The sequence below is a fragment of the Phyllostomus discolor genome, chromosome X (genome assembly GCF_004126475.2).
Source record: "Phyllostomus discolor isolate MPI-MPIP mPhyDis1 chromosome X, mPhyDis1.pri.v3, whole genome shotgun sequence".
NCBI lineage: Eukaryota > Metazoa > Chordata > Mammalia > Chiroptera > Phyllostomidae > Phyllostomus > Phyllostomus discolor.
In genome coordinates this window covers 82,096,454-82,108,697 of record NC_050198.1, presented here as the reverse complement: position 1 = coordinate 82,108,697, position 12,244 = coordinate 82,096,454, and the positions used below count along the sequence as shown (strand labels likewise).

Below are 12,244 nucleotides of genomic sequence, written 5' to 3'. Positions count from 1 at the left end.
TCTTATGTAGAACTCATCTTTGAAGAGGAAAGCAGAAAGTATGGCTATGGGAGGGCCCCTGACCTATCAAAGGTAATCATGTTTACTTTCTTGAGTTATCTTGACATCTACCTGTGAGTACAAATATATCAGTTGAACAGAACCAATCAATGAGTTCAGTAGAGTTAAAGAATACAAAATAAACACACAGAAAGTAGCTGCATTTCTATACAATAACACTGAAATATCTGAAAAAGAAATAAAGAAAATAATCACATCTACAATAGCATCAGAATACAAAAGACTTAAGCAAATTTAACTAAGGAAGTGAATGATCTGGACACTGAAAACTGTAAGACATTGAATAAAGATATTGAAGAGTACACAAATAAATGGAAATATATGCCATGTTCACAGATTAAGAGAATTAATATTGTTAAAATGCCCATACTGGATCAAAAACCTGTGGTACATTTATACAATGGAATATTACACAGCAGAAAGAAAGAAAGAGCTCCTACCCTTTGCAACAGCATGGATGAATCTGGGCAGCATTATGCTAAGTGAAATAAGCTGGGCAGTGAAAGACAAATACCATATGATCTCACCTTTAAGTGGAAACTAATCAACAAAACAAACAAGCAAGCAAAATATAACCAGAGACATTGAAATTAAGAACAAATTGACAGTAACCAGACAGGAGGGGGGAAGGAAATAACAGGAGAAAGAAGGGAATGTGTTGTCAAAGAACATGTATAAAGGACCCATGGACAAAGTCAAAGGCGGGTAGGATTGAGGGTGGGAGGTGGGGATGGGGGGGTGGGGAAAAGTAGTCGTGGGAAAATGGAGACAACTGTATTCGAACATTAATTTAAAAAATGATAAAAAAATGTTCATACCACCCAAAACCATTTATAGATTCAATGCAACTCCTATTAAAAACACAATGGCATTTTTCACAGATATAGAAAAAAAACCCTAAAGTTTATATGGAATACAAAAGACTCCAAATAAGTATAGTAATTTTTAGAAGGAAGTACAAAGCAGGAGGCATTACATTTCTTGATTTCAAACAATACTACAAACCTATAGCAGCAAAAACAGTGTGGTACTGGCATCAAATTGGACAAATATAACAATTGTAGAGAATCAGTTGCCCAGAAATAACCCCTTGTTTATACAGTCCACTAGTGTTAGGTAAGTGAATCAAGAATACTCAATGGAAAAAAAAAAAGAATACTCAATGGGCCTGGCTGGTGTAGCTCAGTGGATTGAGCGCAGGCTGTGAATCAAAGGGTCACTGGTTTGATTTTCAGTCATGGCACATGCCTGGGTTGTGAGCCAGGTCCCCAGTGGGGGCCATGTGAGAGGCAACCACACACTGATATTTCTTTTTTAAAAAAAATTAATATATTTTATTGATTATGCTATTACAGTTGTCGCATTCCCCCCTTCACTCCCCTCAACCCTGCACACCCTCTCCCACCCACATTCCCCCTCTTTAGTTCATGTCCATGTGCGATAAGTTCTTTAGCTTCTACATTTCCCATACTATTCTTGCCCTCCCCCTGTCTATTTTCTACTTACCATCTATGCTACTTATTCTCTGTACCTTTTCCCCCTCTCTCTCCGTCCCACTCCCCTGTTGCTAACCCTCCGTGTGATCTCTATTTCTGTGGTTCTGTTCCTTTTCTAGTTGTTTGCTTAATTTGTTTTTGTTTTTGTTTTAGGTGTGGTTGTTAATAATTGTGACTGCTGTCATTTTAGTACACATGTTTTTTTTTATTTTTTTCTTAGATAAGTCCCTTTAACATTTCATATAATAAGAGCTTGGTGATGATGAACACCTTTAACTTGACCTTATCTGAGAAGCACTTTATCTGCCTTTCCATTCTTTTTTTAATGCATTTTAATGTAATTTTGAACTTTTTAAAAGATTTTATTTATTTATTTTTAGAGAGAGGGGAAGGGAGGGAGAAAGAGAGAGAAACATCAGTGTGTGGTTGCCTCTCACATGGACCCCACTGGAGACCTGGCCTGCAACCTAGGCATGTGCCCTGATTGGGAATCGAACTGGTGACCCTTTGGTTGGCAGTCTGCGCTCAATCCACTGAGCCACACCAGTCAGGGCTCTGCCCTTCCATTCTAAATGAAAGCTTTGCTGGATAGAGCAATCTTGGATGCAGGTCCTTGCCTTTCATGACTTGGAATACTTCTTTCCAGCCACTTCCTGTCTGCAAGATGTCTTGAGAAATTGGCTGACAGTCTGGTGAGAACTCCTTCATAGGTAACTGTCTCCTTATCTCTTGCTGCTTCTAGGATTCTCTCCTTCATTTTAATCTTAGCCAATGTAATTATGATGTGCCTTGGTGTGTGCCTTCTTGGGTCCAACTTCTTTGGGGCTCTCTGAGCTTCCTGGACTTCCTGGAAGTCTATTTCCTTTTCCAGATTGGGGAAGTTCTCCTTCATTACTTGTTCAAATAACTTTTCCACTTGTTGCTCTTCCTCTTCCCCTTTTGATATGCCTATAGTTCAGATTCTGGAACATTTAAAAATGTCCTGGAGGTTCCTAAGCCTCTCCTCCTTTTTTTTGAATTCTTGTTTCTTCATTCTTTTCTGTTTGGTTGTTTCTTTCTTCCTTCTGGTCTATTTTATTGATTTGAGTCCCAGTTTCCTTCCCATCACTATTTGTTCCCTGTACATTTTCCTTTATTTTACTTAGCATAGCCTTCATTTTTTCATCTAATTTGTGACCAAATTCAAACAATTCTGTGAGCATCCTGATTACCAGTGCTTTGAACTGTGCATCTGATAGGCTGGCTATCTCTTTGTTGCTTAGTTGTATTTGTTCTGGCACTTTGATCTGTTCTTTCATTTGGGCCATTTTTTTTTTTTTGGTCTGGACATGCTCCTTACATAGTGAGGCGTGGAGCCTTAGGTATTCACCAGGGCAAGGCAACCCACATCCCTGCGTTGTGATGCTGTTTGTGGGGGAGGGGTCCAACAGGGAACAACAGAGCTATCTCCACTCTCTGCTGGATTTAAGTCCCTTCTGCCGCTTCCCCAAAGCAAACTGGGCACTTCTGGTGTTGATTTCCGTGTGGGTGGGTTTGTGTACATTCTAGGATCCTGTGGGTCTCTCCAATGAACTCTCCTGTGAGTCTGTGACTCTCTTCCGGCACCTCAACCCCACAGTTGTTTTCAATTGGTGTTTTGAGGCTTTATTTCTCCACGCTGGAGCCCTGGGTTGTGCAGTCTGTCTTATTCCCCAGTTTTGCTTGGCTTATCTGTGTGTGAATGTGGGACTGCCTAGTCCGCCAGCCGCCTTGTGAGCTTGCCGCTCCAGAATCCACCACCTCTCTGGGTTTGCCCATTGCCGCCCTGCACCCAGGGTCTGCCAGCCTCTGCCTAAGCATCTGGGGTTCACCAGCCACCACTTTTTTTGCTGGGACCCCTCTCCACCCAGCCACCCGACTCCACCCCTCCTACCAGTCTGGATGAATATGTCTATTTTAACTCCTTGGTTGTCAGACTTTCATACAGTTCAATTTTCTGTCAGTACTGGTTGTTTTTTTGTTTCTAAACTTTTGTTGTCCTATTTTGGTTGTGCGAGGAGGCACAATGTGTCTACCTGTGCCTCCATCCTGGCCAGAAGTACTTAACTTCTACACTAATATTTCTTTCCCTCTCTTTCTCCCTCCCTTCCCCTCTCTCTAAAAATAAATAAATAAAATCTTTAAAAATAGAATACTCAATGGGGAAAGGTTAGTCTCTTTAATAAATGGCATTAGAAAATTGGATAGTCAAATGCAAAAGAATAAAATCAATCCCTATCTTACAACACTCACAAAATTAACTCAAAATGAATTAAATGATTCAACATAAGACCTGAAACACTAAGACTCCTAGAAGAAAACATAGGAAAAGATCTCCTTGACAAAGGTCTTTACAGTGATTTTTTTTGATATAATACCAAAAGCACAAACAACAAAAACAGAAATTAAAAAGTGGGATTGCATCAAACTAAAATGCATCTGCACAATGAAATACACAATTAACAAAATGAAAAATCAACCTATAGAATAAAAAAATATTTAACAATCATACATCTGATAAGGTGTCAATATCCAAAATATTTAAGGAACTCATACAATTCAATAGCAAATACACATACACACAATCTTTTTAAAAAATGGACAAAGGAACTGAGTACATATTTCTAAAGAAGATATACAAATGCCAACAAGTATATGAAAAGATGCTCAATATGACTAATCATCAGAGGTAATGAAATTGAGACCTCTAAGAGATACCGTACTCACATGTTCATTGCAGCATTATTCACAATATTCAAGATACGGAAACAACCTAAGTATCAGTTTACAAATGAATGGCTAAAGAAGATGTGGCATATACACAAGGGAATATTACTAAGTCATGATAAAGAAGAAAATACTGCCATTTGTGACAACATGGATGTTCCTTGAAGGCATTATGGTAAGTGAAAGAAGTCAAACAGAAAAAGACAAATACTGTATGATACCACTTATATGTAGAATACAAAAAATTCAAACGCACAGAAACAGAATAGAATGGTTATTGTGAGCCACTGGGGAATGGAGGGCAAAATGAGGAAATGTTGGTCAAATTGTGCAAACTTCCAGTGATAAGACCAATAAGTTCTGTGGATCTAATGTATAGAATGATTCTTATAGTTAACAATACTGTATTATATACTTGAAAGTTTCTGAGTGCATATTTTAATGTTTTCCCCACAAAAGAAGAAATGGTAATTATGTGAAGTAATGGAGCTGTTAACTAACCCTACTGATATAATCATTTTACAGTACATAAGTGTATCAAATTATCATGTTGTACTCCTTGAACTTAATAAAGTAATATGCCAATTATATTTCAATAAAGCTTGGGATAAAACAAGAGACCCCTAAAAAAGAACAATCTTTAACCATAAAGAAATAAGGCACTAATGATGAAATACCATAATTTTGGTCAAAACTCTTAACTTCTATCCCTCAAGTAATGTCACAGATACTTTTTGGACCTTAGGAAAAACAGTTATGTGGTGTTTTTTATTTTGGTTTATGTTTATTTTATTTTTAAATGATAGTGGTAAAAGCTATGTAGTATATACTCTTATATTTCTATCCTGGCTCACAAACCCTGGAATCCATTCCCCAATCTCCTTTTGCTGTTATTCTGGCCTACTGCTCAGCTCTTCCTCTTCAAATCCCAAATTGTGGAGGAACTAAGCGAAGACAGACTGGCCAAACTAATTTTTCCAATGGTGAACTCAACTTTGAATTTTTATTTCAAAGTAGAAAATGAAAATTTCCTTTAGGAGAGTTTCCTGTTTCAGATCATAGTCTATTAGTAACATTTTGCCAGTAATAGCTAAAGGAATAAAGTGAAGGTGGAAAGAGAGAAAGGAAAAAGGAGAAGTCACTCTTTGTAAAAAATGTATTTATTGATTTGTGAGAGAGTGAGAGTGAGAATGAGAGTGAGAGAAAGAGAGAGAAATTTGTTGTTCCACTTATTTGTGAATTCATTTGTTGATTCTTGTATATGCCCATACTGGGGATCAAACCTGTAACTTTGGCATATCAAGACAATGTTTTAACCAACTGAGCACCTGGGCAGGGCTAGAAGTCATTCTTCATTTACCAGTTCAAACTTCAGCAAAAGTGACTTATTCATATCTCTTTCCTTAAGATTCATCTACTGAACAAATATTTATTGTGCCCCTACTGTGTATCAGGCACTGAAATATATTATTTCAAATGTCCAAATCCTTTATTTCTCACACAATTCTATAAATTAGAATTGTCACTTTATAGCTCAGAAAACTGAACACAGGTTGCTGGAGTGACCCTTCCTCAGGTCACAATTATGGTAACTTTTTAAATAGATTTTTTTAGTCATCACAGTTACTTTTTTTTTCTATCATCCTCACAGCTGTCTCTCCACTTGAAGTTGTTGTGGAGACTATGCTGTGAGTTATCAAAATATTAGCAAAGGTATGCACTCTTGTTCTTCAGATGACAGCTTTGAATTGGTCTAGCTTTACCAGCCTATTTATTTAGTGGCATAGAATAAGCTGGTTCAATATAGACAAAGTGTGGTGTTTTGGGCTTCTTGCCTAATCAGATTTAAATGTACTTTTAAAACTGAGGGTGGGAGGTGAGGTTGGATGGGGCGGGGGAGAGTGGTAAGGGGAAAATAGAGACAATTGTACTTGAACATTAATGAAAAAAGCAACAAAAATACACAAAAAATAAAAAAGTTTCCTTCAAAAACAAGTGTTGTACTTTAATGGTGAAAAAATAAATAAAACTGGAAACATTCCCGCTAAAGTCAAGAGAAAGAAAAGGATGATCACTATCGCCACTATTATTTAATGTGTTTCATGGGTCAATGACTTGAAAATTTTTATCTTTATGAATATCTTCAGGTGAGTATCTTGATAAAGAAAATTGAGGAAACTCAGAGTTATAACATGCTTTTCAAATTTACTTGCAGATTTTAAGTCTTGAAATATTGATCAGTCTCAAAATTACCCACTGAAATGTCCCATCCAGTCCAGTTTTAGGAAAATGAAGGAAGTTTGCTGAACATTGGTATAATAAATTCTTCTCTTTAGAAGCATCAGAAATATTTTATTCTGGTTGTTTTCTAAAATACATTGCTTTCTGTTTTCATTTCTGGACCAGCATTTCTAGATGTTTTCCTTGGAGGGACCACCTTCCTTGAGTTGAGGCACAGTAAATCAAATACATCATTTAAAAAAATTGGTTCCTTATTAAAAGTTGGTCATGTTAAATAACCTTTGCTTGCTCTCTCTTGTTGCCATCTGTCCTGTAACTCATTAGATGCTAGGGTGCTTTTCACCTTAAACCTCATATTGATGACTCTGGGTATGCCAGCCTGGATATCATTTTTTTAATGGGTCCAACTCCTTTTGGAGTCCCAGAGATATCTCTTTCTCTAAGGTCATTATCTTAGAAATGTAGCTGATGATATGGAAAAATCATGGAGGATATCTCATCTTCCTGTCTGAGTTTGCCATTGACCTTAAACCAGAGCTTCAGGTCATGAGGGTCAAGGATATATCTTTGGCTGTGAAATATTTCACTGGAACTCAGGGTAACCCCTTCTTCTTGAACTCACTCTACACATCTCTGGCCATCATACCCAGGCACAGGGTGTAGTAGGCTATATAGTACATGGACAGAGCTTCCTGGAAAGAGTAGGAGTTCTTGCCCATCACTACACCATTTGAACTCTTGGTGCTGGTTGCAATTGCAGGTGGGCATGAGGATGGGCAACCTTGGAACATAGATGGTGGATGGCTTCTGGAAAAGGAGGTTTGCTTGGCACTGTACTTTCCATCCCTCTTGAGTGGACTGTGTAGTTCCAGCCTATGCCAACAATATTCTTCCCCCACTTTCACAACTGGGAAGCTGCCATGGCTCTTATTCTATATAACATTTCACTGAAAGTGTTAGCTAACCCAATTAAACAAAAAAAAAAACAAATTAGCATTATAAAATTGGAAAGAAAGAGATAAATACATTTATATTCACAAAAAATATAATTGTTTGATACCTGAAAACACAAGAATCAAATGAAGAAATATGACAAACATTTAAGAAAGTTCAGTATGTTATGAAGATAAATTAATTCAGAAATTAGCAGAATACAAAATAAATATTTAGAAATTGTTTGCATTTTATACACCAATAATGAACTATTGGAAAAGGAAACTAAGAAATCAATCACATTTATGATTATATAAAAAATTAAAATACCTAGGAATAAATTGACTCCAGGAAGTAAAAGACCTATACTTGGAAAATTATAAGGAATTGAGGAAAGAAATTGAAGACAACACAAATAAGTGGAAATATATATGTACTCATGCATAGGAAGAACTAGTATTGTTAAATGTCCATAGTACTCAAAGCAATCTATAGCAATGTAATTTCTATGAAAATACCAATGATACATTTCACAGAACTGCAACAAATAATAAAAAAAATTTATATAAAACCACAAAAGACCCCAAATAGCTGCAACTTTGAGAAAGAAGAACACAGTTGGAGAGATTGTGTCGCCTGATATGGAACTATACTACAATGCCATAGTAATCAAAACAGGATGGTACTGGCAAAAAAATGGACAGATAGATCAATGGAACAGATTAGAAAGCCCAGAAATAAACCCACTTCTATATGGTCACTTAATATTTGACAAAAGAGACGAGAACAAACAATTGAGAAAAGACAGTCTATTCAATAAATGGCGTGGGAAAAAATGGACAAATATGTGCAAAAAGTTAAACTAGATCACCTTCTTAAACCATATATAAGAATAAACTGAAAATTGATTAAAGACTTAAATGTAAGACTGGATACCATGAAAATGCTGGAAGAAAACATAGGCAGGAAAACCTTGGACATTTATCTTAGTGATATTTTTCGAATGTATCTCCTTGGACAAGGAAAACAAAAGAAAAAATAAATGAAACTATATAAAATTAAACATTTTTGTATAGCAAAATAAATCATCAACAAAATGAATAAACAACCTACTGATGGAAAAACATATCAACCAATGATACATCTGATAGGTAGTTAATTTACAAAATTTATAAACAACTTATACAACTCAACACCAAAAAAAGACCTAACACCCCAAGTAAAAAATAGAGAGCACCTAATTAGACAGTTCTCCAAAGAGGACATAGAGATGGACAATAGACATATGAAAAGATGCTCGGGGTCACTAATAATCAGTAAAATGCAAATTAAGACCAAAAGGAAATGTACCTCACACCTGTCAGGAATGGCTATCATCAATAATTCAACAAGCAGCAAGTGTTGGAGAAGCAGTTTGAATGGCTCCAGGAATATAATGGGAGGAACTGAATTGTCTGGCTTTAGGAACAGGGCTGGAGAGGCAGTTTTCTACCAGATAAAAATGTTGTCAGAGGCCATTATTCCTATGCTGACCCCCTCACCCAAAGAACCAGTAGATGGATGTCATATCTAAGTCTCTATCAGCCTGGCTAACACTGTTCACCTTACCATGGTGATACTCAGATCTTCCCCCAACCCAAATTGTAGGCCCACCCAAGTCTTTTCCAGTGGCCTTTCCATATAAACAGCCTCTTTTGGCACAAGCTTTGAAGTCTCCTAAAGTCTCTCAAACAAGTGGAATATGGCCACTGCATATCACACATTGCTTGGTGAGTGGCCCCAGGCCTGGAAATAGCCACAGGAAGCTTTGGTTTACAGCTTGGCCTCTCAAAGACACATCCAAGTCCAGCACAAGTAGCAACCATCTGCAGATTTCTATGTAGCTCTTGTAAGGTGGCCCCAGGAAGGGCATAGACAGTGGCTGACTTTGTACCTCCTGGGAGACTCCAGAACCAGTGCACCTGGTGGTCAGCTTCAGACCATGCTGGATTAAAACCCAATTACCTCCACAAGTGACACCACTCAAGGGGTGAAATTAGAAGACCCCAAAACACCACTGATGGGAGTCCTACTCCATAGGGTCAGATCTTGCCCATAAGCTCCTCTTGCAGGGTCAAAGCCAGTCCTTGCAGCTGATCATCCTGGGGGTCAATCCTTTCCATTGATACCAATGGCAATCAAAGATCAACTAGAACAGGATGGTGCACACAGTGCACACAAGGGGTACACCTAAGATGCAGAGCTTGGGTGATAAGGAAACTGTGGCCTGTGCCCTATAGGGCACCTACTACATACAGCCACTCTATCAAGTCCAGGAGATGTAGTAAGCTCTACCTCACACATAGAAACAAACACAGGGAAACAGCCAAATAAGGAAACAAAGAAACAAGTCTCAAATGAAAGAACAGAAGAAATCTCCAGAAAGACAATGAAATGAATTGGAGGAAAGCAAACCACCAGATACAGAGTTGAACACAATCATTATAAGGATGCTCAAAGAGAATCCTTAATAGCATAAAGACATGAAAACCATAGAAAAATAACAAAACAGAAATGAAGGATACACTAACTGAAATGAAGAATGAATTACAGGTAATCAACAACAGTATAGGTGAAGCAAAGAATCAGAACAGCGTTTTGTAATATAAGAAAGCAGAAAACACCCAAGCAGAGAGGCAAAAAGAAAAAAAAAAGAATAAAAAAATGAGGTGTAAGGAGTCTCTGGGACAACTTCAAGCATTCCAACATCTGCATTATAGGGATTCCAGAAAAAGAAGAGACAGAGCAAGAAATTGAAAGTTTATTTGAAAAAATAATGACATAAAACTTCCCTAACCTGGTGAAGGAAATAGACATACAAGTCCAGGGAAAAACAGAGTCCAAAACAATGTGAACCCAGAAAAGCCCATAGGAAGACACATAATAATTAAAATGGCAAAGGTTAAAGAGAAAAATCCTAAAAGTAGAAAGAGAAAGGCAGTTAGTTACCTACAAGGCTCTCATAAGACTGTCAGCTGATTTCTCAATATAAATTTTTTCAAGCCAGAAGGGATTGGCATGATATATTCAAAGTGATAAAAAGCAAGGACCTATAACCAAGATTACTTTACCAAGCAAAGCTATCATTTAGAATCTAAGTACGGAGAAAGAGATTCCCAGACAAGAAAAAGCTAATGGAGTTCATCACCACCAAAACAGTATCACATGAAGTGTTAAACGTTCTTCTTCAAGAAAAAGTAAAAAATAAAAATATGAATATTAAAATGGCAATCAACATATCTCTATCAACAATTACTTTAAATGCAAATGCATCAAATGCTTCAACCAAGAGACATACAATGACTAAATGGGTAACAAAATAAGCCCCTTACATATGCTGTGTATATGAGACTCACTTCAGATAGAAGGCACATACAGACTGAAACTAGAAGGAAAAAGATATTTCATGAAAATGGAAACAAAGCAAAACAAAAAAGCCGCAGGAGCAATACTTACACAAGACATACTAGACTTTAAAACAAAGGTTATAACCAGAAATGAAGAAGGGTCCAGGAATCAATCTGGGAATTTATTCAAAGAAACACAAAACACTAAACTGAAAAGACATATACACCCATTTGTTTTTAAAAGATTTTCTTTATTTATTTTTAGGGAGAGGAGAAGTGAGGGAGAAAAAGAGGGAGATAAACATCAATGTGCACAAGAAACATCAATCAGCTCCCTCTCGCATACCCCAGCCAGCAACCCAGGCATGTGTCCCAACCAGGAATTCAACCTGCAACCCTTCAGTTTGCAGGACAATGCCCAACCCACTGAGCCGTACCAGTCAGAGCATAAAGAAAAATAAGAAATGTAACAAAAAAAATGCAATGTGTGTAATTTTTTGGATCCTGATTAAAATCAACTAACTGTAGAAAAAGAATTAGAAACCATTGGGGAAATTTGAATTAGGACTGAATATGATAAATAGAGTGTATTTGATAATTTTTTTAGTTGTAACAATGGTTCTGCAGTTATACAAGAAAATGCCCATATATTAAAGAGATGAATACTAAACATATTAAGGAAGTAACATGAGATAATGTCTAAGATTTTCTTTAAAATGATACTATTTGGCCATAAAAAAAGAGGAAAATCTTACCTTTTTCAACAGGATTGATGGCGAAGAGTATTATGCTAAGTGAAATAAGCCAGTCAGAGAAAGACATGTACCATAGGAATTCACTTGTATGTAGAATCTAATGAACAAAATAAACTAACCAAAAAAAAAATAGAAACAAACTCATAGATACAGAGAACAGACTGACAGCTTTCAGAGGGGAGTGGGTTGGGGGGCTGGGTAAAAAAGTTGAAGGGATTAAGCAAAAAAAAAAAAAACACCCTCATATATGGACGACAATATGGTGATTACTAGGGGGAAAAGGGAGTAAGGGGAAGTAGAAGAGGTCATGAGGTGATAAATGGTGCTGGGAGGAGACTTAGCTTGTGGTGTTTAACACACAATACAATATATAAATGATATATTAGAGAATTGTACACCTGAAACCTATGTAGTTTCATTAACCAATGTCACCCTAATTAATGTAATGATAGAGAAAAACAATTAATAGGATGAAGGGAGGGAGGGCTACCATAGCAAAATACCACAGATAGAGTTGACATAAAAACAGAAATTTATTTCTCACAGTTCTGGAGGCTAGAAATCCAAGATCAAGATGTCTGCAGGGTTTGTTTATTCTAAGGCTTCTCCTTGGTTTCCAGGTGGTTGC

The 12,244-nt window shown here is 36.9% G+C and overlaps 1 pseudogene; it reads right to left on the bottom strand.

The window, feature by feature from the left end:
• Positions 1-6,769: 6,769 nt before the first annotated feature.
• LOC114505496 lies at positions 6,770-7,464 on the bottom strand (annotated as a pseudogene).
• Positions 7,465-12,244: the final 4,780 nt, after the last annotated feature.